We start from the raw sequence: 22542 nt of genomic DNA, 5'->3' as shown, positions 1-22542 counted from the left end.
AAAAAAATGGAGGACTTCTGTGCCCAAGGGGAGGTAGGAGAACAAAAGAAAGTGTGGTAGGAAAGAATTTAAAGTGCCTGTATCCCAGTCCTCATTTCTGTGGAAGAAGTTGTATCTGAAGTAATGAATACACTCTGTCTTCTGGCAATGAGCAGCAGTGTGGAAGTGCAGATTTACAAGGGAGGTGGAAAGCTGTTAGATGAATTGCAGGACTTTTTATTGCCAATTACAATTTCATGGCAGGGTTATTATTTATTAAATATAGAAGCAGCCAGTTGAATTCTAACTGCTCTTAGGCTTAATTCCACTTTAAAAAAAGGCCAAAGAAATTATTCAGAGCTAGAGGAAAAACCCTTTGCAGTAGCAGGCATACTTCTAACAGCCTTCACGTCTGCATGCATGCACACATATGGAAAGAAAGAAAACAAACCACTCTTCTGAATGGGAATGGGTTACACCCAATTTCCCTTTAATAAAGCCTAGGATGGAGTAAACTAAATGTACTGCACTGCCACCACTAACAGGCATGTGAAGGACAATTTGAACTGTGTAACTTCCTCAATTATTGAAGCTGAGGATTTGAGGCTCTCCAGAGAAAGATATACTTCATCCACTGCTTTGCCCTCCAAAAGCATCATGTGGACAGAAAAAAAAAACAACAACAACAAAAAACAAACAAACAAACAAACAACAACAACAAAAAATAAACAAACAAACAAAAAAAATGTTCACAGGTAGAATATGACCCATGTCAGAACCGGATTGGGAGTCAGAAATCAATATCAACCACAACATACAATTGAATCCCAGGTCATCTCTGTAGAGGAGGAGGATGTCTATTTTCAGGCAGCACAAGGGACGAGCTATCACCAGAATCAAAGAATCACAGAATTTCTAGGTTGGAAGAGACCTCAAGATCATCGAGTCCTACCTCTGACCTAACACTAATAGTCCTCCACTAAACCATATCCCTAAGCTCTACATCTAAATGTCTTTTGAAGACTTCCAGGGATGGTGACTCCACCACTTCCCTGGGCAGCCTGTTCCAATGCCTAACAACCCTTTCAGTAAAGAAGTTCTTCCTAACATCTAACCTAAAACTCCCCTGGCGCAACTTAAGCCCATTCCCCCTCGTCCTGTCACCAGGCACGTGGGAGAACAGACCAACCCCCACCTCGCTACAGCCTCCCTTGAGGTACCTATAGAGAGCGATAAGGTCGCCCCTGAGCCTCCTCTTCTCCAGGCTGAACAAGCCCAGCTCCCTCAGCCGCTCCTCGTAGGACTTGTTCTCCAGGCCCCTCACCAGCTTCGTCGCCCTTCTCTGGACCCGCTCAAGCACCTCGATGTCCTTCTTGTAGCGAGGGGCCCAAAACTGAACACAGTACTCGAGGTGCAGCCTCACCAGAGCCGAGTACAGGGGGACGATCACCTCCCTAGCCCTGCTGGTCACACTGTTTCTGATACAAGCCAGGATGCTGTTGGCCTTCTTGGCCACCTGAGCACACTGCTGGCTCATATTCAGCCGACTATCCACCATCACTCCCAGGTCCTTCTCTGCCTGGCAGCTCTCCAACCATTCCTCTCCCAGCCTGTAGCTCTGCCTGGGGTTATTGCGCCCCAGGTGCAGGACTCGGCACTTGGCCTTGTTGAACTTCATGCAGTTGACCTCGGCCCATTGGTGCAGCCTATCCAGATCCTCCTGCAGAGCCTTCCTACCCTCAAGCAGATCGACACACGCACCTAACTTGGTGTCATCTGCGAACTTACTGAGGGTGCACTCGATGCCCTCGTACAGATCATCGTTGAAGATATTAAAGAGGACTGGCCCCAGCACCGAGCCCTGGGGGACACCACTAGTGACTGGTCTCCAACTGGACTTGACTCCATTTACCACGACTCTTTGGGCCTGGCTATCCAGCCAGTTTCTAACCCAACGAAGTGTGTGCCAGCATTTATTTTGAATTCTCTTGATTGCAGAGCAGAGGAAAGGGCTAGGAAACAGAAAGAACTAAAGAAATATGCAATGAGGCTTCTTCAAAGACCTCACTTGGAAGCAGTCTTTATTCCTTTGTTTATGCATATAAGTGCCCCTGTACATTGCCATGAGTGGTGTGTTTAATAACATACGTTGGCAAAACAGTAATCCAGATCTGGTAGGCAGTACATCAACATAGGTTTTTGGTGTTAGACAAATGACACTGAAAATAGTCTTCTGCAAGCCAGTTCTTCACAGACTGGAATAGAGGTGTAAATTACTCAGTCCTCTGTGATTCAAAATTTTATTTCCAAAATCCTACAGTCTTTTGCTAATATAGTTTTCAAGAATGCCTCTTTGGATACTATTGTGAAGTGTTTAGAATATCAAGGCCATTTTATTCTTGTTCCTGATCACATTAAGAAATATATTTTCATTTACAAAATGAAGAAATATGCTGTGAACAAATATATATTTGTGAACAAATATATCCATCTGATTATGATTTGGATTCTGTGAAGAAAAAGGAGTGAAACAGGACTACTCCACACTCTGATTGGAAGCAGAAAAGTTGTTCAAAGAAACAATGTTGTCTAAAGAAAAATACACAATTTAGCAACTGTCATGAGGTTTTGGAAATACTTGATATAAGTACTCACATCACCTAGTGACTGGCCATACAGCAAGTTGTAACTGGTCACATCAACTCAGTCCAGTATTGTTGTGCCCCACATTTGAACAGACTTTCTGGCTGGAATTAACATCATTTCAATGAGATGCACAGAATAATTTGGATATCTTATGGCATTGATTCTTTGCTCACAACTGTACATGTATTATGACACAAATGTTCAGACAAATGTTAGAACGGGCATAATTACCCAACTGATCACACTACCCCTAGGAATGCTTTGCTAGGTACCCTTGCAACAACTGTTCTAACTGCAGTGAGTTATGGAGAGGTAGTGCCAGATTCTCATGGAAGTAAATGGGCTTCTATAGACAAAATAACGTCTCCATTTGTTAGGCAAGATATTTCCAGTCTGTGTATGAACATAACACTGATTCAGGTCATATTGTTCTTGTAATAAAGCTAGACAGAATAAAACAATAAGTACCAGTTAGGAAATGAGTTCAAAAAGTTTCCAGTGCTTAACAGTTGTGTGGGTGGAGTAAAATAACACACACAAAACACAATTTGTTAGTCATTAGAAACAAACCTGGAATCAACATGAGCTGTGGTGATCCTGCTGCCCAGTGTCAAGTTTTCAGAACTTCTAAAAAGACTAAAATTGTTGAAGAGTTCTTTAGTTTTTCTTTTCAGAGCAGAAAGGAACTCTGAAGGAAATAAATAAATAAATAAATATGTATCGTTATGCATTCACATATGTATCAAATTAGAGAGAGATTAAATGAAGGAGAAGAAAACCATCTCTGCATTTGAAGCATTCATCATTTTTGTAGCACAATTTGCTTTAGGAGAAAATAATGTTTTCTGTGGTTCTGAACATGCAAAATAATTCAAGACTTTATATGAACTGCTGCTTGGGGATTAGATGAGGATTTAATATCTTTCTCAGAGACAGAATTAATTAAACTCTCTCCTCTTCGGGAAGGTGATGAGCAAAACAAAACATAGAGCTTTGATTTATTTCTCTACAGAAATAAAATGTGTATAATAATTTTTCTTTTCATTTTCTTTTTTTAAAAAATGAATCATTTAAAAAATTATCATAGGAGTTGTTTAAGGGATTTTAATACACTTGCTTAAGGGATTTTAATACACTTCCAAAATGTCAGCTAAAATTGAACCATTGGGTCTCCTTTAGAAAATTTTGAAAATCTGTTGTCACAAGCTAAGGAAATACTGTCTAAGTATTACCAAAGATCTGTCCTTTTCTTTAATTTTTCATATGCTTAACACCAGAACTGATTGGGAAACCTATTGGTTAGTTGATAGGCCTCACTGTTTTTCATATTTTCTATGATCATCTCATAAAAAGTTTTGATACTCTTTTCATAAAAGACCTCATCAAAAAAGCTGAAGGCTGCGCACACACAAAAAATCATTTTCTGTTGGCAAAGATTTTCAATCCTCAAATTTTATGATGTAATGTTTCAAGGCACAGCTGTTATTACCAGATCAGAGTATTTGCTGAATCTGGTAAGAATGATGATATCAGAACAATGCAATGTTTTAGGATTGTGATTTCAATTCACCTGTAACTACATGTAGGATTAACAATGTCTTATATTCAATAAACTCTGGAACATGAGTAGTACCTATCTATATTGAACTCATTGATGTGCCTTGCACCTTCATAGTCCTATCGACAATAGAAACTTGTGATATCAGGACAGGAACATTTGCTGGGGTAAAAAACAAACAAACAAACAAATAAATATATATAGAGAGAGAGAAAGAAAGAAAGAAAATTAAGGAAAAGAAAGGGAGGAAGAAAGAGAGAAAGAGAGAGAGAGAGAGAAAGAGAGAAAGAGAGAAAGAGAGAAAGAAAGAGAGAAAGAAAGAGAGAAAGAAAGAAAGAGAGAAAGAAAGAAAGAGAGAAAGAAAGAGAGAAAGAGAGAAAGAGAGAAAGAGAGAAAGAGAGAAAGAGAGAAAGAGAGAAAGAAAGAAAGAAAGAAAGAAAGAAAGAAAGAAAGAAAGAAAGAAAGAAAGAAAGAAAGAAAGAAAGAAAGAAAGAAAGAAAGAAAGAAAGAAAGAAAGAAAGAGAGAAAGGAAGAAAGACACTTTCATTCAAATGTGGGTACGTTATTTTTGTCTGTTTTAAAGCACGTCTCATAGGTGAATTGATGTCTCCCTTCTTTGACAACTTAAGTTTTTTGCATTCACTTTTTAAGCACGCAGCCTGGAAGGACCATCCAAAGTCAGATATGGTAAATAGGTAGGGCTCATTTTCTGGTGTTTGGATTTGGTCTGTGCATTGATATTTAAGTATGAGGACAATGTATTTACCACCAGCCAAAGCCCTGAGCAATTACAGGAATCATACCCAACCTCTCAGTTTCACTGTAGGATTTGTCTTAGCACAGTACTGTTTACACACCCTCTGTAGCTGAATTATATCACTATTTGCAGGTTAATTGGAAACCCTTTATATGTGTTGCTAATCAGAAGAATTGCTGTGGCTGCACTGAATGCACAATTGAATGTGGTCCCACGTGTGTTTCAATCAGTTAACAAAAGGCAGGTGCAAAAGACACTTATTCTGAAATACTTAAAATTAAAGGGAATGAAAAAAGTAGTAAAAAACACTGATAAGCTGCTGAGAGGAGCAACACTCATAGGAAAAAAACTTAAGACTTTAATTTCTGTGCTGACTCATTGTCTCTCTGTGCAGTTTCAGCAGTCCACGTTGCTTCTTTTTAAATGATTGGATGACCAAAAGAATGAAAAAAATATCAGTCTTTTTACTACTAATAGAGAAATAATTAGAAAAAACTTATTTGTGTAATCTGAGTTTTTCATTTCAAAGGTCTTAATGCGGGGTTTTCTAAGATGCATTCCCCATTATCAGTCATCTTGCTACCAGCCATCTGTCACCACAGCCAGTAGCAGGCAGTACAGATAGGCTGTGAACTTCAGTAAAGTCTGTTCAGGTACAATGCCTTTCACCAACTTCTATTTAACTTACGTGAAAATGTAAATCTGAGAATCTATGCTAAGTCACGGGAAAGTATGAAATTATATTTGCAGACCTTATTGTTAGTGGTTTTAGGCAACTCAAATAAAAATCTAACTAATCTGGCTCAGTGTCAGGGTCTGTAAGTCTGAAATGGCTTTGACCACCTCGTGTCAGGAGTGACACAAATTAGAGCATCTCACAGAAAACCTGCTGGTACCTGGTCTTCTCTGTTCTCTCTCTCCACCAAGCAGCAATCCATAGCAGCTGCAGTGAAAAATAAATCAACAACAGCTGAAAATTATCCCTTATTATCATGACAAAAACCCTAGCAGCCATGTCTGAATTCCCTATAGCACTGACTTAAAAGTTTAAAAGAAACAGCTATTTTATTGCATTTTAAAGAAACTAAAAATACCCACCCTAAACCATCAAGACAAAAAATTCTTATTCCTAACTTTTTTTTTTGTCAAAACGATTTGACCTCAAACTAATTAATTTCACTCAACACAAACAAGCCTTTTTGTGAAAGATATTACACAAGAATAGTTTTTGATACCCTGTTTCGAGGAGTTCAACACTAGCAAACTTTAAAGTGTACCTGTACTTCTGATGATGTATCTGGCAATCTTTATACATAACATTATGTTAGGTATAGATATATATATATGTGTGTATAGATATGGTAGGCAGACATTTAAATGGCTTAGACCAAACTTCAGAGCCTCCTGAGTATTCATATAAAGCCCAAGAAATGGACATTGGAAAGCAGTCAATTTAAAACCAAAAAAAAGCCTGTGCAGCCAATGCATTTCCCATACCAGAATGGGAAAAGGTGACAAATGGCAAACTGGGGATAGGATCTAAACAAGTGTTTGAGAATGAAGTCTCTAGCAAATAACTTTCACATACAACTGCTCCTCCTGTAAAAACCTGTGGCCTCATTTGGATTTTCATGCCCTGCATCTGGTTCATTTTTCCAGTCTCCAAATGTAAGATGGTTGAGACAGAGGCTTGTATTCCTTGCTGCCTGTTTGAGGAGCACCAGAAAGGCACTGCTATCCCTTGCCCAGGTGTGTGCAATCCCTCCCCTGCAGCATGGCACTAGTAAGAAAAGCAAAGCAAGCATCGTTTGTGCTGTTAAATGCACCCAAAGAGTCACCATGTCATTAGCATACGAGCAACCAATGTCTCTCGGGATGGAGTGCAGCAGAGTATTGGAAGATTTGGACTACTGATTTAAACACTGCTCAACTGTGACTATTTGCCTAAACTTTATAAGGCAATCTTATCCCATAATTTTAGTATAGATCTTTCCCACAGTTCAAGAAAAGATTGATGGGTAGGAGTTTTACAGTCTTGGCCACGGTCCTGTAAGATAAATATGGATTAACTGTCCTGGATTCAATATTTAATGTAATAAAATGCTTTTTTTACAGGTATGGAAATGTAACTTTGTCATGCATTTTAATTATGCTGGGAAAAAAAAAGTCATGTCAGCATCTAATTTGTTCTGTTCAAATCTTCACATGCTCTGAAGATAAATCTCTTCTGTTTGAAGAAGGTTAAGATAGTCAAGGGAGAAGATCAAATAATTAGGAATAGGTGAATTTAAAATCACTGTTCCAGACTGTCAAATAGATAAGAGTACAAAGACTGAACAGTAAATTATACATATATATAATATACATGTACAACTTCTCATTCCATTTCTGTAATTGGGGAGAAAAAAAAAAAAAAAAAAAAAGTATGTTTTATTAGTTCATCCCAGACTCCCATGATACTCAGTCACAGGTCATCAACTACATCAAATAAGTTATAATGTACCTGTACAGAATTAATTCAAGATTGGGGGTTCTGGTTGACAGCGGGCTGAACATGAGCCAGCAGTGTGCTCAGGTGGCCAAGAAGGCCAACAGCATCCTGGCTAGTATCAGGAATAGTGTGACCGGTGTGGCTAGGGAAGAGATTGTCCCTCTGTAGTCAGCTCTGGTGAGGCCACACCCTGAGCACTGTGCTCACCACAGGAAAGATTTGGGTTTCTTGAGCATGTGCAGAGAAGAGCACCAAAACTGGTGAAGAGCAAACAAGAGCTGTGAGGAGCAGCTGGGGGCCCTGGGGCTACTTGGTCTGGAGAGGAGGAAGCTGAGGGCAGAGCTCCCCACTCTCCACAGCTGCCTGACAGGAGGCTGCAGCCAGGAGCAGCGTGTTGCTCTCCTTGCTCAGGTGACAAGTGACAGGATACAAGGTGACAGCCCCGAGCTGCACCAGGGGAAGGTTGAGCTGAGTGTCAGGAAGGATTTCCTCTCAGAGAGGGTAACGAGGCCTTGGAAGGGGCTGCTGAGGGATGTGGTGGGGTCTCCATCCCTGGAGGTATTTAAGAGACGTGTGGATGTGGCGCTTAGAGGTGTGGTTTAGTGGTGGACTGGTAGTGTTAGGTGGCTGATTGGATTCGTTGATCCTGAAGGTCTTTTCCAACCTAAATGATTATATGATTCTACATCATAGCATACCTGTAGCTCAGCCTAGCTGACACTATATATGCATATCACCTTCTATAATGCCAGTTGTTCTACACTACTTTTTGGAGCTATGCTAATAACCAATGAGGAGAGGGGGTGTCAGCTCACTGATACGGCAAAATGAAAATAGAAAATTTCAGCTTCCTTGCTTCAGGCCAGGTAATTTTTTTTTTAATTTAATTAAGCATAGATAAAGCTATTAATGTTTCAAGACTTCCAGAATATTAAAACAAACAAACAAAGAGAATATTCCACAGGAAAAAAAAAAAAAAAAAAAAAAAAAAAAATTCTAATTTCTCTGGCCTTTTATTTTAGCTGAAACTCTCTGAAAAAAAAACAAAAAAAAACAAACAAAAAAAAAAAACAGAATGCAGAATGCCTCCTGTGAAACCAGGAGGCTATAGGGCTCTACCAGACTGGTCTCTTACTGGTTCTTACTGGTTTACCTATGCTCAGACCCAGATCTTCAGAGTGGCATCATTTAGGAGCACAAACCTTCTGCTCAGGATAGAAACAGACTGTATTTCCTCTTTACTGTTGTTCCTGGCATCAGCTGAGCTGGCAGGTAAGAATTGGATAAGGACAGGGCAGCATCTGCTGTCCTCCCTTATCAGGGTTTGGCTCCTTTTCTAATGGTGTAAAGGGGCTCCCTGGTGCCACTGCATCACCTCCAGTCCAGGGTGTCCTCCAAGCGGTTCAATTTGTCTAGCTTAAAGAGCACAGTTACTTGGGGTTACACATTTAGTTCAAGTGGGTGGTGTCGCGTTAAGGGGTGTAGCTGATTAACCGTTACGGGCCCGGTCAGATTCAGGGGACTGAACCAGTCGGACATTCACCAAAAACACATTAACCGTCTGGGGGTCCGTTCGGACATTCACCAAAAATGCATTAACCGCCTGGGGGTCTGGTTAGATTCAGAACACTGAACTATCACGGATAACCACCCTCACCCTCGTTGCACTCAATGAGAGTTATCACAATGCAATCAAGTATGGTTTATTACAGCAACAGGTAATCAGGTTCTTTTGGATTGCCGGCGATAGTGACTGTCTGCAAAAGCAAGTTAGTATGCATAAAATACACAGGTGTTATAGGTGTTATAGGTGTTACAGATGTTATAGATGTTGTAGGTGTTTACAGGTGTTATAGATGTTACAGATGTTATAGATGTTATAGGTGTTATAGGTGTTTACAGATGTTACAGGTGCGCAGCCTAGAAATAAATGCATTAAAAGGATCAAAGACTCTATAGAGGTTTATAAGCAAGTATTCAGATCTCACCCAAAGGCGTCCCAATGGGGGGGGAAGAGAGGCTCAGCCCGTCGACTGATCCCAAGAGTCAGGAGGTCCTAAGGATGTTGTCCTCGGGATGGTATCTCCCCTGACGGTGGTATCTTCCCTAACATCCCCTTTCTCTTGGGCCAATTTATATTATTTTCTATCTTTTAGGTGGAGCTTGAGTGGCTCTAGTCAAGCATATCTTAGTTATGATTGGTGTAAAGTTTTCCCGTCTCCGTTTAAAGTAATAGGCTCCGAGGAATTCAGAGCGCATGCTCAGTGAGGGGTGGTCGCACCTTGGAGGCGGGTAGCTTTTGGGATGGAGGTGTGTTTTGGTATTATAATGATATTATAATGAGCAAAAAGTACACTAGGGTACAGCATTTGTCAAAACATGACAGGTCTTTGGCTTAGGGTGGTAAAAAGTGCAGCTTTGTGCACAAGAACAATCGAGGCCCCATCTGATTACAGAGCCTAGCCGTGGTGTCTCCACTCCACTCTACGCTCCGTGCTGTTCCTTAGAGCTAGCACACCAAGTTTCCCCAGCGCGATAGCATCTAAGGCTGGGAGCCTAGGGAACGCTCAGATAAAGCAGTTATGCCCTACCCTGAAAGCCTCTTCAATGCTGTACCTTTTCCTTAAAAATGTGAATGTTAGTTTTATTTTCCTAGTTACTTCAGGCATTTACACCACAGGTGGTACATTAAAGCTTGGACCAGCACCTGCGGTGAAAACAAACTGCCTGTGTTTTTATATCTTTTTATTTTATTTATTTATTTATTTTTAACAGCATAGAGCACTAGACCACACTGGAACCTCCCTCCTGAAGGCTGTAATGTGGATAAATAATGTGTTCAGCTATCTGTGGTTTCTGCACCTTTACTGCTGCCTTTCAAGTGAAAGAGTTAACCTGACAACACCAACAGTTAAAATGAAGGAAGTGAACAACACTTCATTTCACAGCATAGAGCACCCTTAAGGTAATGTGTGTTAGAGCAGTTGGCTTATGCAGTGATTACAGTACCCAAGTGAGCATGTCATGACGATGTGCTTGCCACCATAACAACACTTTATTAATGACCAAACTAATGATCAAACTTGTATTTGACTTGCCATTAATGGGATGCCTTTATTAGGACAGGGATCTTATGAGTAAGAGCAAAATCACCTTGCAGGGCTGAACTGCCATGCTCACCCTGATTTATTTTATTGGTACAGCAGGGAAAAGGCAGCATTACATTACTTTAAAATGACAGATTGCACCACATGTAATGCTTCTAGAAAAGATAATTTTCTAGCTGCTGTATCTGACCAAACTGCAGATACACTGATGGATGAAGCTGGTCTGCAACAGGACCTTGAAATATTTAAGAAACCCACAATATAGCAGCTTGCAAGTGTCTGATCAGATTCTAGCATTTTGCAGTAACATGACATTTATTTTTCCCAAATAGCTTTTCAAAGACCACCTTAACTCTGTGCACTCTCTGAAAATAAAGCAGGCACTACAGGGTCTGGATTTTAGAAGTCAGGAATCAGCTGCTGCCTACTGCTGTGTGTGAGGAATCCCATGTTGTTTTTTAAACTTAAGTTTGAGGACAAACCCAGCATTTAAAAAGTAGTGAAACTTCTATAGGCTGCCTTTCAGACTTAATAGGGGCTTGACAGAGCATCAGTGACAGCAGGAATGGTCTTGAGGAAGCCATGTTTCTCCGTGACTTTTATTGTATGAACCAGTGAAAAAGAAATGAAAACTAGCAACAGTGATGTTTAAAAATCAGCAACACCACCCATCTATCCAAACCTGTGGCCTCTGTGCCACTGTGGGTCATACTTCACATTTCAGGGAATTAGTCCATGTGAAAATCACTGGCTGTTTTTTTTTTTTCAGAACTGCCACTCAAAGAAAAATCACGAAGCACTCCTTGCCCCTCAGCCCTGCTGCTCCAGTCTCCACCCACGCTCCACCCTGTCTCTAAGATGCTGGTTTGTAGCAGTGCTCTCTGCACTTTTCTGAAGACCTTTCACCTTTGCGAACCGGTCCTGGTGTGTCCCAGACCTAAGGCAGGGAGGGATCTGCTGAACATCCACCTGGGATGTGGCTAACATGAAACAAAACAGAGATTTTTCTGTCATCATTTCTCTCCTTCCCTGTCTCTATTAACTGTGTTGCTCAGAAGACCTGTGATATTTCCCATGCACTAAGCTGAGCTCCTCTCCCTTCAGAGTTAGGCAAAAACACAGACCTCACTGTGCAATGTCTCTCTTCCATCATCACTACCCAGAGGTTTTTAGGGGGATATCTCACACCTACCTGCTTAGCACTAGCACCCTTCTGCACCCTGCTCCTTGTCAGGGGACCACAGCATCCCCTGCTGTCATTAATAGGTCCTCATGTATTCTCCACAGGCTCATAAAATCCTTGCTTATTAGCCAAATTTCATAATTCCACATGAAATATGGCCAGTAGCCCCAAGTTCAGGCTGGCTGCCAGTCATTTTGGCTCAGCCAAAACATGGTAACTGTCTTTTATGGTGAAATGCAACAGAATCTTTTTCTTGGTGTGCACACATGAGCTATCTCCTACATGATTTAATGTTATTCATATTTAAAAACCATCTTAAAAAAAAATATTTACAAGCATCTGTCATTGTTGCATTTTGATTCTTTTGCAAGTATATTCAGCTCGTGCTCTCTTTATAACCCACGTAAATAGCAAGCCTGGCTTCACTGGCATTTCTCATCTTGCTGGAGCCCTCTGGAGACAGGATCTCCACATTCTGTCCATAAGAATGAGCAAAGAATTCCCTACAGAGGTCAGAGGCAGCAGAATGGGTTTCTTGAGGTGATTATGGGTGACTGACACATCAGTTCTGCCCACACTGTTCCAGTAAAAAGTTGGAAGAAGGATACAACCGACAAATTACATAAAGCTCACCATGGTGTTAGTCATGCCACTGCACAGTTCATCCATATCATTGAATTTTCTGCTGTCTCATATCCATGAACATACCTACACCTTCAGGTATTCCCAGCTGCTACACAGACATATTTCAGTATTCTATCTTGAAGTGGAGGATGTTAAAAAGCAGGGTTTCTAGCTCATGTAAACTTTCTTCCCTTCGTTCCCACAATCCCTATTGTTCCAATGTGCTTTCACAACCTTTTGCACAAATTGACAATCTGAAGGCCTGAAAGGAGCAGCTGTCTGTTGAGAGCCAAAAATTCATGAGCTTTTGGCCTCTTAAGCTCAAATAGAGACTTTGCAAACTCTGGTGCAGTTCTGCAGGAACTGCTTGGGATTCAGAACACAATGAGCCTGAGGTGTGTTAGATCCAGTACTTCAAATAAATCACTGTCTTTTGATAAAAAAAAAAAAAAAAAAAAAAAAAAAAAGAATCCTGCCTTCCACTGCCATAACATGTCTAAGCCATAAACAGCATCATCTCCCAAATGAGGGGTTTACCAGTAACATCTGGTCATCAATATATTCTACTCAGTGCAGCAATAAACTAACCTTATTGGGACAATTATGAATTCACAAGACGACTTAGACTTCACATCTCTGTTCTCCTCCACCTGACATGATTCCCCACTAGTTAAGTGGATGTTATTGATTTAGGCAGGTAGGCTCCATATACTGCATGCTGGAAGAGTTACGAGATTAAAGCACAGACCCTGCAAGTCAACAAGCAGAATTAAGGAATACTTGAGCTAAGAGGAAATGTGGTGTTGCTTAAAACCCAGCCACATTTACAAATTTACTATTCTCAGCTGCCAGAAGCTTGAAATTCACAGCCCCTCCTATAGTTACAGTTAGGCATCACAGTGTTTCCACATATCAAGTTGAGTTCTCTGCCCAGAGAGGCTACGCAATAGACAGGAACAGAGAAAGCACATTGCCTCCATTCAGTAATAGTCCCAAGCCTTAAAAGTCTGAAGCCTTTGCAGCTCTAAAGAAACTGTCCTCTTCAGTGTTTTCAAATAGCTATTGCAGCTGCTCTTATTCAATAACATCTCTTCCCTTAGCAAAAGCAAGACAAAAAAATAATGCAAATGGATATAGGATATATGATATATAATGTGAACATTATTAAGTACCTCATTAAATCATTAATCTTTAACCTTCACAAATGTAGTGACAACATACAATGGTATTTGCTACAGGCAACTGTTCTTTCATACTCACACAACAGAATTATTTATAGCACCAGTACACATCTAAGCAACAAAGGAGCATGAAAGGTAGTGATGAAAGATGCATTGTACCATAAGCAATAAATCAGAGAGCACCAAATTGCTGAATACTAAAGAAAAGGAAGCCACCTGAAAATAATGTTGTGATTAGCAACAAAAACACTTTAATAAGTGCTTAATGCTAAACACATATTTGTTTCTTACCAAAGTCAGTTAAATTTAAGCTTTTATTCAGAATTAGGTATGCACTTAACTGCTTTGCTGAATTGGGAGCTAAAGGAGGATGACATGTGATGATTTCTATCCAAGACTTCAGGAAAAATAATGTTTTCAGGGCAATTCATGAAGCCAAACACATAGCTGCATCTCAGTCAATAACAACAAATATCACTATCAGAATAAATTCGATTAGTATTCAAGATTGAATTAGTGGTATTCTTGTAAGCATCTTTTTTTTCAATTTCTACTAAAAAGCTTTTGGTCATGAAAAACTGCTTCAGGACACTTAGATACCTCTTGGAGCTGTTACAGGTAAGCCTTTCTCCTTTACCCATCATTTTCATGCAGCACTAGGGCAACAACTCAAGAAAGTCAGGCATGAAACACTGAATTCATATCTTTGGTTTCTCTCTTTGTAGACTTCCCATGATTTGCATACATGTGGGATTCTTTACTATGTATATATGTGCATGTGTGTATTATCTTAAATGACGATTTAAAATATTTAGATAAAGAAATCTCTACGTGTATAATTTTCATTAAAGTAGTACTGTTCATAAGCCATACAGATTTGGTCTTTCCAGTATTTAGTGTAATTATTTTATTCAAATAATTAACTTTTAACTGATTTAAAAAGCAAAACAGTTGTGTAAGTAAAACGATCAAAAGATCAGGGTATATGGCCAATGCAAAGGCACCAAAGAACTCTTTAATCAGGAGAGGAAATGAATGAAGAAAGACATGGAAACAGTTATTAAATCCATCAACACTGGATTGGACAAGACATGATGGACTTAAATTGCCGCAAGAATTTTAAGGTGGACATTAGGAACAAAAACAACAACAAAATTCTAATTGTAAGGCAAAGGAAAGCTCAGAAATCAATTGCCTGGGGAGGCAATGGAAGCCTATTCTACGGGGTTTCTTGTTTGGTTAACTAATATCCATCAAGAAAAGTTTAATAAATTTTTGTTGCCACAGGGATAGGAGACAGATTTCTTGAGATGTTGTTCATCTGTATTTCTTGTGATTCTAGGTTAAAAGCTGAGTAGAAAGTATTAGAGAAAAGGGGAATGGAGGAGAAATCATTTTATTTTCTCTATTCCAGACTGAAGAGTCAGATGCTACATTGTTCTAGTACAGTTATGGCATCCCGTCACAATGGACACATTTCTATCACCTCGGTAGTAGTAATCAGCTACTTACATGCCTTAAAGTCTATAAAATACCATGGGTGAGGTAGTTTTCCCACTTATAGATTAATGGGAGCCTACAACCACCAGTCAATTTCTATTTATTAAGACGAATGCAAATACAAATACACCTATTTTCCTTTAGTGGAATATTGTACTTTGTTCAGAAGGGACCATAGGCTTAATTCGTATTTTCATATACATACATGCTCAGCTTACCAAAACTAGCTCCTCCTATTGGTCTTTGGTGATGTAAGTTAATATATCTGACTATGAGAAGAAATCTGTGATACAGAGAGCATCCTCATTCATTAAATTAACTGCAGCTTCCATCTATTGTAATATGACAATGTCTTTGTAATGAAAGCCATTTGACTCATAGTCTCTCTTTAAATAAAGAGAATCCAAGCAGCTGCAGAGGTCGGTATCAAAGTGATGAGTCATAAAATGAATTTCAAACTCAGTTATGTAATGAATGCAAGCATATATACTCCTTTACACAGAAATAAAGCAGAACCCTATGAAATGAATGTGAAATGGCCAGAAGGTGAAAACTGTTTTCTAGTCTTTGATGTAAGTTGCTGGTCTTTTTCAGTTTGAAGACCCCATAAAAGTTTTCCATTGAAGCTGTATATCCTCTACAGTAAATTTAAGCCTCTGCTGATAGCTTTCCTTTGCTTAGTACTCACACTGATCCGTTAGAAGATGAAAAACACAGACATATGTGAACTCCCTGAATCCAGTGAAATTTAAAAGGGAAGAAAAATTATGTGCTTTGCAAGCATGCCTGAAAATGTTCATAATTACCTAGCTGTTCTGGTTGCAATTAAGGAAAGTGCATCCTGCTTTGTGTAAATAACCTAACATGAACAATGTTCTCCTCTCCAACCCATGACACCAAGGGATGCATGAACATGTATTTCAGAGCAGTTTATCCAAGTAAGGTTTCTGTTGACTGCTTTCCACTGCCTTCATACTAAATCAATTTCAGAAGATTTTCAGACTACTGTTCCAATATCCATTAATACTATTGATATTGATGGGGAATAAAGACCACCTAGTTGCAGTTTCAGCATGTGTTCAGTTTTCTGTGAACAAATAGCTAAGAACCAACAAGTACTGGACAATTTTGCACATCTACTCTACACCAAGTACTTCCCTAGTTAAATAATTCCAGCTGCAATCAGAACCAGCCCAATTTTAAAATTATTTCACTCAAGTTTGCTTGATTCTGCATGGAAAAAAAATCTGTAGGATTTTGTTTGGACATTGATGCCTGGAACATTGTCTGCAACTTTGGAATTAATCTAATGCAGTGTCCAGAAGGCCTCTTGCAATGAACAGAAGAGCCCCCAGTTTGAGTATCAGACATTCCTTCCACCAGTTGGAGCTTTGATCAGACCATTACATCAATGGTACAGAAGTGATGTAAAACACAGCCAGGACCGCATGGTGACTACTTTTACATGCTTTGTACAGCTGCACAGAACAACACACTGCAAAGAGAAGACAATGAGATTTGTTGTACCCTCATCTGAAGCTTTTAACCACTCATTTATTAATTATGTCAAGCTGTAAAAATGAGCTGTGCTTGGCAGTTCTAATACCACTGAAATTATCTAGATGAAGTAACACTGTGCTCAGCAGTTAACCTTCCTGCAAGTGGGGCATACCTGATGCATCTTGATTTTCATTAAAAAAAAAATCCAGTAAGAAACATAATTCTCTGCCAGCTACATCTCTATATACATTGTACGTCATTCCGTTTTATTTAAATGTCTCAACCTATGTACATATTTAAGATTTTTCACCCGGAAGCAGCACAGAAATATTAGAGATCATTACAGAAACGCTTCATTTTTAGAGGGAATCTTGTTGAAAGCAACATGCTGGAATACTGATCCTTCTTTATCAAATTTCTGTCTTGCAGAAATAACGTGCTTTCCTAACCCGCCCATGCTGTTCCCTCTTTAGGGATTCACTTCAAATTTACTTAACTTAGAGCTTTTCCATTCATGTATTGGATCACATCTAAATGGAACAAACTTCCAGATTCATATCCAAGACATAAATTCTACTCTTAAACTCTCCATTCTCCATCTTTCAATCTGTTATCTATGCTACAGCAAATAACTTTAACAACCACTTCCTTCCCTCTATATAAAAAAAAAAAAAAAAAAAAAAAAAAAAAAAAAAAAAAAAGCCCAGCTAGGTCTTTAGGTCTTTTATTTTTAAGTGAACACCACAATCATCTTCTGGCTCTTTTCACAGCTAAGGTTTGGGGATGGTTTTGGCCTACTCTTCCTTATTGACAGTTCATGGATGATCTAGAATAAAAACAACAATTTGCAGTGCTCTTCATCAAAGAACTTTCATTTTTCATGAACCACAACAGTGCTGTCTCTTCACCAGTATATTGTGCAGTATTCTGTCTGTGTGCAATTGCCATCATAATAAGCAATCATCCATATATAAAGTATCACATAAAGGCACAACTTCTTTTCTTTTTTTTTTTTTTTTTTTTTTTTTTAAGTGTTTTTATAGTATTTCTTGAATTGTTTGATTTTGCACATTCCTGACAGTTGTTCTCTGCCTATCTCCATAGCCAGCGTACAAATTTCCACACTTACCTTTCTCAAAGAACAAGACATACTATTATTCATCTTCCATTTTCCTATTTTATTCTTCTTTCATTTTTGGAAAGTCAGAAAGAGAGTGAGGGAGCAGAATTAAAACAACATTGGTAGAAAGACACTGTATTTTTAAAATAGAATTCATTTCTGCCATTAACGTAAAAGCTATCCAGTCATAATTTTAATCTAAATCTAACCTCATGAAACACGGTCTTTTCAGTTGTCTTCCTGACCAGTTCCTTTCAATAAATTTCTTCAGTAGTTTAGAACTGGAAAGTAATTTAAAGATAAACACATACAGCAGCATCTTCCTGCAAAAAAGAAACAAACAAACAAACAAACAAAGTCTTCTATTCAAACACATTTTCAGTATTTTTTTGAAACAAAAACTTGCTTTACTAGCCATATTGTGTTAAGAACTTTTTCAGAAGCTGTCTGCTAGGATTTTATTGTTACATAGGTTTTTATTGTTACATACATTTCAGGCATTTTGCTTTCCAGTACTCCTCTCTTTTTCACAGTGCTCCTGATTTAAATAGTGGTAAAAGAGGAAAACAAAGAAATAAAAAGAAGACTTTTTTTTTTTTTTTTTTAAATCAGTGTTTCACAACTCTTGTTATTTTATTTATTAATTATCTTCATGAAGTCAAGTACTTAGAAATTAATTGCAAATATTTATTATTTGTAAACTAATAAATAAATAAATAAATCTTATGAATTTCTAAGTTAAACTGATATACAAAACTTATCTTGGGGGTAAATAAAGCCAAACTCAGGAGACTCTGAGAAGTGAATTCCTCAGATTGAGTCACCAGACTTCTTGTTTCTTAAGTGGTTTACCCAGTCCTATTTCTAATGATAGGAAAGTTTTTTTTTTGTTTTGTTTTCTTTTGTTTTGTTTTGTTTTTAATGACAGAGTAATGGTGATATTATTCAGAAAGCTTCAACTGAGTAGCCTTGGTGTCGTAACTATGGCTCAGAGTAACTCTAAGAGTTTTAGACCTCATCTGCTTCAAAGTCAATCTTTTCATGAAATGTTTAAGTTAAATGCAGAGCATTTTAACCACACGTTATTGTCAGGCAAATTTTGCTGAAGTTCATTATAACTAAAAATATGTTCTATTAAACTGTTACTTTTAAACCAAAAACAGAATAAGTGTTTTGTTACTATTGCGTTCTTTTCCATTTCCTCCAAATTCACAGATAAAAGCTAATCAATCAGTAGGTTTTAAACATGAACATTTAAATGTTCATGCAATGGCATGAGAGAGAGATGTTAATGCGCTGCACTCTTTGCCACATTTCAACACAGGAGTTTTCTTCCGTTCAGTTCACTAGTCTACCAAATAGAGCTTTCAAAAAATATAGTTTTCAAAGGTTTTCAGATGAGGACTGCTTGAGAGTCAGAGTAACCTTTCTTTTCCTCTAGTAGAAACTTTTGGGGGTATTTACTTCCTCTGTCTGCTCATTTTAAACTTCTAATGTGGACACCATGAAGTTCCTGAGTTTAATCACCTTTTTTTTTCAAGAAGACATATTTTTAATCTGGCTCTAAACACCACACTGAACCAATCTGAAGTGACAAATGTAATGCATTTGTCCTTTCAAACAGCACATTCCCACCAGCTTCAGAGTAACAGAAGTGCACATCTTTCCAACATCTTTCATGAGCTGTTTCTAAGTAATCTACTCAGAGGGAGAAGCAAGTGACCGTGATTAAGTGGATGTGTTCTCTGACACACTCAGCTCCTGCAGCAACACCCTCCCTCCTTCAAATTCCTGGAATGCAACAAAAGCACATCAAACCTCAACTCCATCCTGGCAGAGTGTGTGTAACACAGTACCTTGTGCCCTGCAGAGAGGCATAATAACACCAGATGTGCTACGCCTTTCATGGCTCTGAATGGTCCTCCCTGTGTTATGACAAGTATTGTCAAGTACAGTTAAAATAACCTTTAATTCTGTGAGAAGTAGATACACTTAAATTTTACAAAGAATTTGGCCAATGCCATGGGTGCATTGTGCATTGGTATGAGATGCCTCACTGAAAGGACTGGACCAGCTGGGTGATGTGTTGCTCACTTAGTTAAAGCATGTTACTCTTGCCAAGTAACAAATTCAGTCTGATAGTCAAATATTGCCCTTAGTCACCAACTCCCCTCCAAACAGTCAATCTTGAAGCAAGCTCTTGAGATGTAAACACAACTTTAGGAATACTGCTACCATCCCCTCAAATTTCTCCCGTTTTTTTTTCCTCCCATTTTTTTATGGATTAAAAAAAAAAAAAAAAAAAAAAAAAAGTGACAAAAACATCTGCTGGTCTGTGAACATTTCTTCAACATCCAGTATTAAGTCAACAGCTACTGCTCTTAGTCCAACATTTTGCTCCCTAGTCAGCTAGATTAACCCAGAGTCGACTTCCAAGAGTTTCATTCTGACTCCAACCACAGTCTAACAAAACAGTTGTGCTTACATTACCCACAGGCTGTGCAAGTCATTTGTCTTAGGTGTTCAGAAGGAAAAGTTGCAATGCTCCACAATGTACAATGAAATAGACAAGGAAGCAGACAAGATGTCCTCCTGGACTGCAGAGTTCTTTCCAAACTAACCATTGCTGCAAGTACATTGCAAGTACCATTTCATGAATTAACCAAAGGCAGAAAAATTTAATTAAGAATGGCAGTGAGTTTTTTTGAAAAGTAACAGTTAAGGCATCTGAGATGCTGCACAGTGGTCTTTGGGCACTAATGAGATTCTTCCATAAACAAAAAAAAACAAACCAACCAACCAAAGCACTACCACCACCACCACCAAAACCACACAGATGACCAGTTTCATTCTGGTTTGGATTTTTTTTTATATCTGCTATGGTTCAAATGAGAGCTGATGACTTCTAATGCTGTGACTCACTGAGCCTTGGGTAAAGGGCTGTTTTAATTTCAGCAGCCTTACCAAACTTATCTCAGGTGAGCAATGCCCTCCTGCCCAGGCCCATGGGAGCCCTGCAGGCAGCTTCCTCAGTGCCCCAACAAACTGTGGCACTATGAACTCACTGTTTGTGAAACCATGCAGCACTCTGCCTGCTCTGCTGGCACTGTTTCCAGATTTGCTACCTACACACACTTGATTTTCATCACCCTAGAAAGGAGAGCCTAGACACAGTTTCACAGCCTTCTTGCAGAGGTGTCTTTTGCTCTGTGGCACAGCATTTCCCCAAAAGGACCCAGGACTCTCTGAACAAAGAGAGGGATAACTCCATTTTTGCCCTGCTGAGGGCCCACCAACACACATCCCCATGCCTCCCCCTGTCTTTGGCAAGCCTGAAGAGCAGCAAAGCATCTCACAGGCCCTGTGTGGTTTGGGCAGCTTGCAGAAGCCTAACCCAACTGATGTACTTGGCAGTTCTGCTGCAATGTTCCTTCTGGACCAGAGGCTCTTGGCACAGCCCAGCCTTTTCATCAGCTGGATTATTTTACAGCTGCTCTCTCCACTCTCTGGCTGGCTCCTCCAGCAGTCTTCTGTCAACACACTTCCTCAGGGGACTTCTGGCCCCCTGTCCCAGGCAACATCCCCCAGACGGAAGACAACTGCAGTATAATACTAATATTGTCAAAGCCCAACAGCTGCACTGAGCCTACTGGGGCAGCATCATCAAATTCAAGCTTACATCTGTTGAGGTCCTGCACAATACTCATGTGAAAACAGTATTGGACAAAAGCTTTGTGACTGTTTTTTTGTTTGTTTGTTTGTTTTGTTTTGTTTTGTTTTTACAAGTCATGTTGCTTGTTAAAATTTCCTCATGGTTACATCTCTGAGTGATTTTAATCAGGAGTGTTTTCATTAACATGCTTATTGGATTAGTTTGTCTTGCACTTAAATTGCTCATCTTATCTGTGAGGAATATAATATGTTAAACTGTATTTCCTTTAGTGTCAGGGGTAAAAGTTATTATCCTGCTTTTAATAGTTATTTTTGAACTCTTTCCATGGTACTTTATGAAAGACCTCTTCAACATAGATTAATATTGTACAACTTACCCTGTATGGTACATCTGTTTTGAGTTACTCTTCCCTTGAGACACTAAGAGTTAATATAGGATTTTGAGGACATGTAACTGAAACAGAGTGCAAGAAGTATTTCACAGTGGTGACGAACACACAAGATGAATACAGGAAGTTATGCAGAATCCTAAGCCCCACTGTTTCCCACAGGTGCAAGGACCCCACATTCCTTTCTGATGCCAGGCTGTGTTGTTCTCTTTATTTGCTTGGTCAGCAGCAACATGGAGGTACAGATTTCAGTCCAAAGTGTAGCAGGTGGGTGAGCGGACAGTTATTGGGCTACCTTCTGATCCCAGCTGTTTGGAAACACCGGTTTAGAGTTTAAGTGCTGTTCAACTAGCTGTGCTGTTCTCAACCTGTGTCAGGTCAGTGGTCTATTTCTCTCTCTTCTCTGGAAGTATTTGTCAGTAGAGATAGCCACAGGTTACCACAAATTAAGATGCAAGCAAGGATCCTCTCAAAAATTATTAACATGACTTGCCATAGTGTGCTAACTCAATTGTATTAACCTGTCCTGTGACATCTCTAGCAAAATATTTCCAAAAGTTGGGTGAATATTGCACAATTTGATTTAGTTTAATTCCCCTCCACTGCAGGTTAATGCAAGACACTGCAGGCATTTCAAGGGCAGGGAAAGCTCTCTTTTATAGTAATCTACTCCTATTAAAATAATGATTATTATCAAGTTATTATCCTTTTTCTAAAATCAAATCCTTATTGTTAAATTATCTTTTTAAAATGTATATGTCTTTTCCACAATGTCTCTTGTGGCATTCTGGAGTCCTTGGAGCCGCAGAGGTTGTGTAAAGTTTATTTACAAGTA

The sequence above is a fragment of the Aythya ferina genome (assembly GCF_964211825.1).
Source record: "Aythya ferina genome assembly, chromosome: 2".
Taxonomy (NCBI): domain Eukaryota; kingdom Metazoa; phylum Chordata; class Aves; order Anseriformes; family Anatidae; genus Aythya; species Aythya ferina.
Note: the sequence above shows the minus strand (reverse complement) of the source record.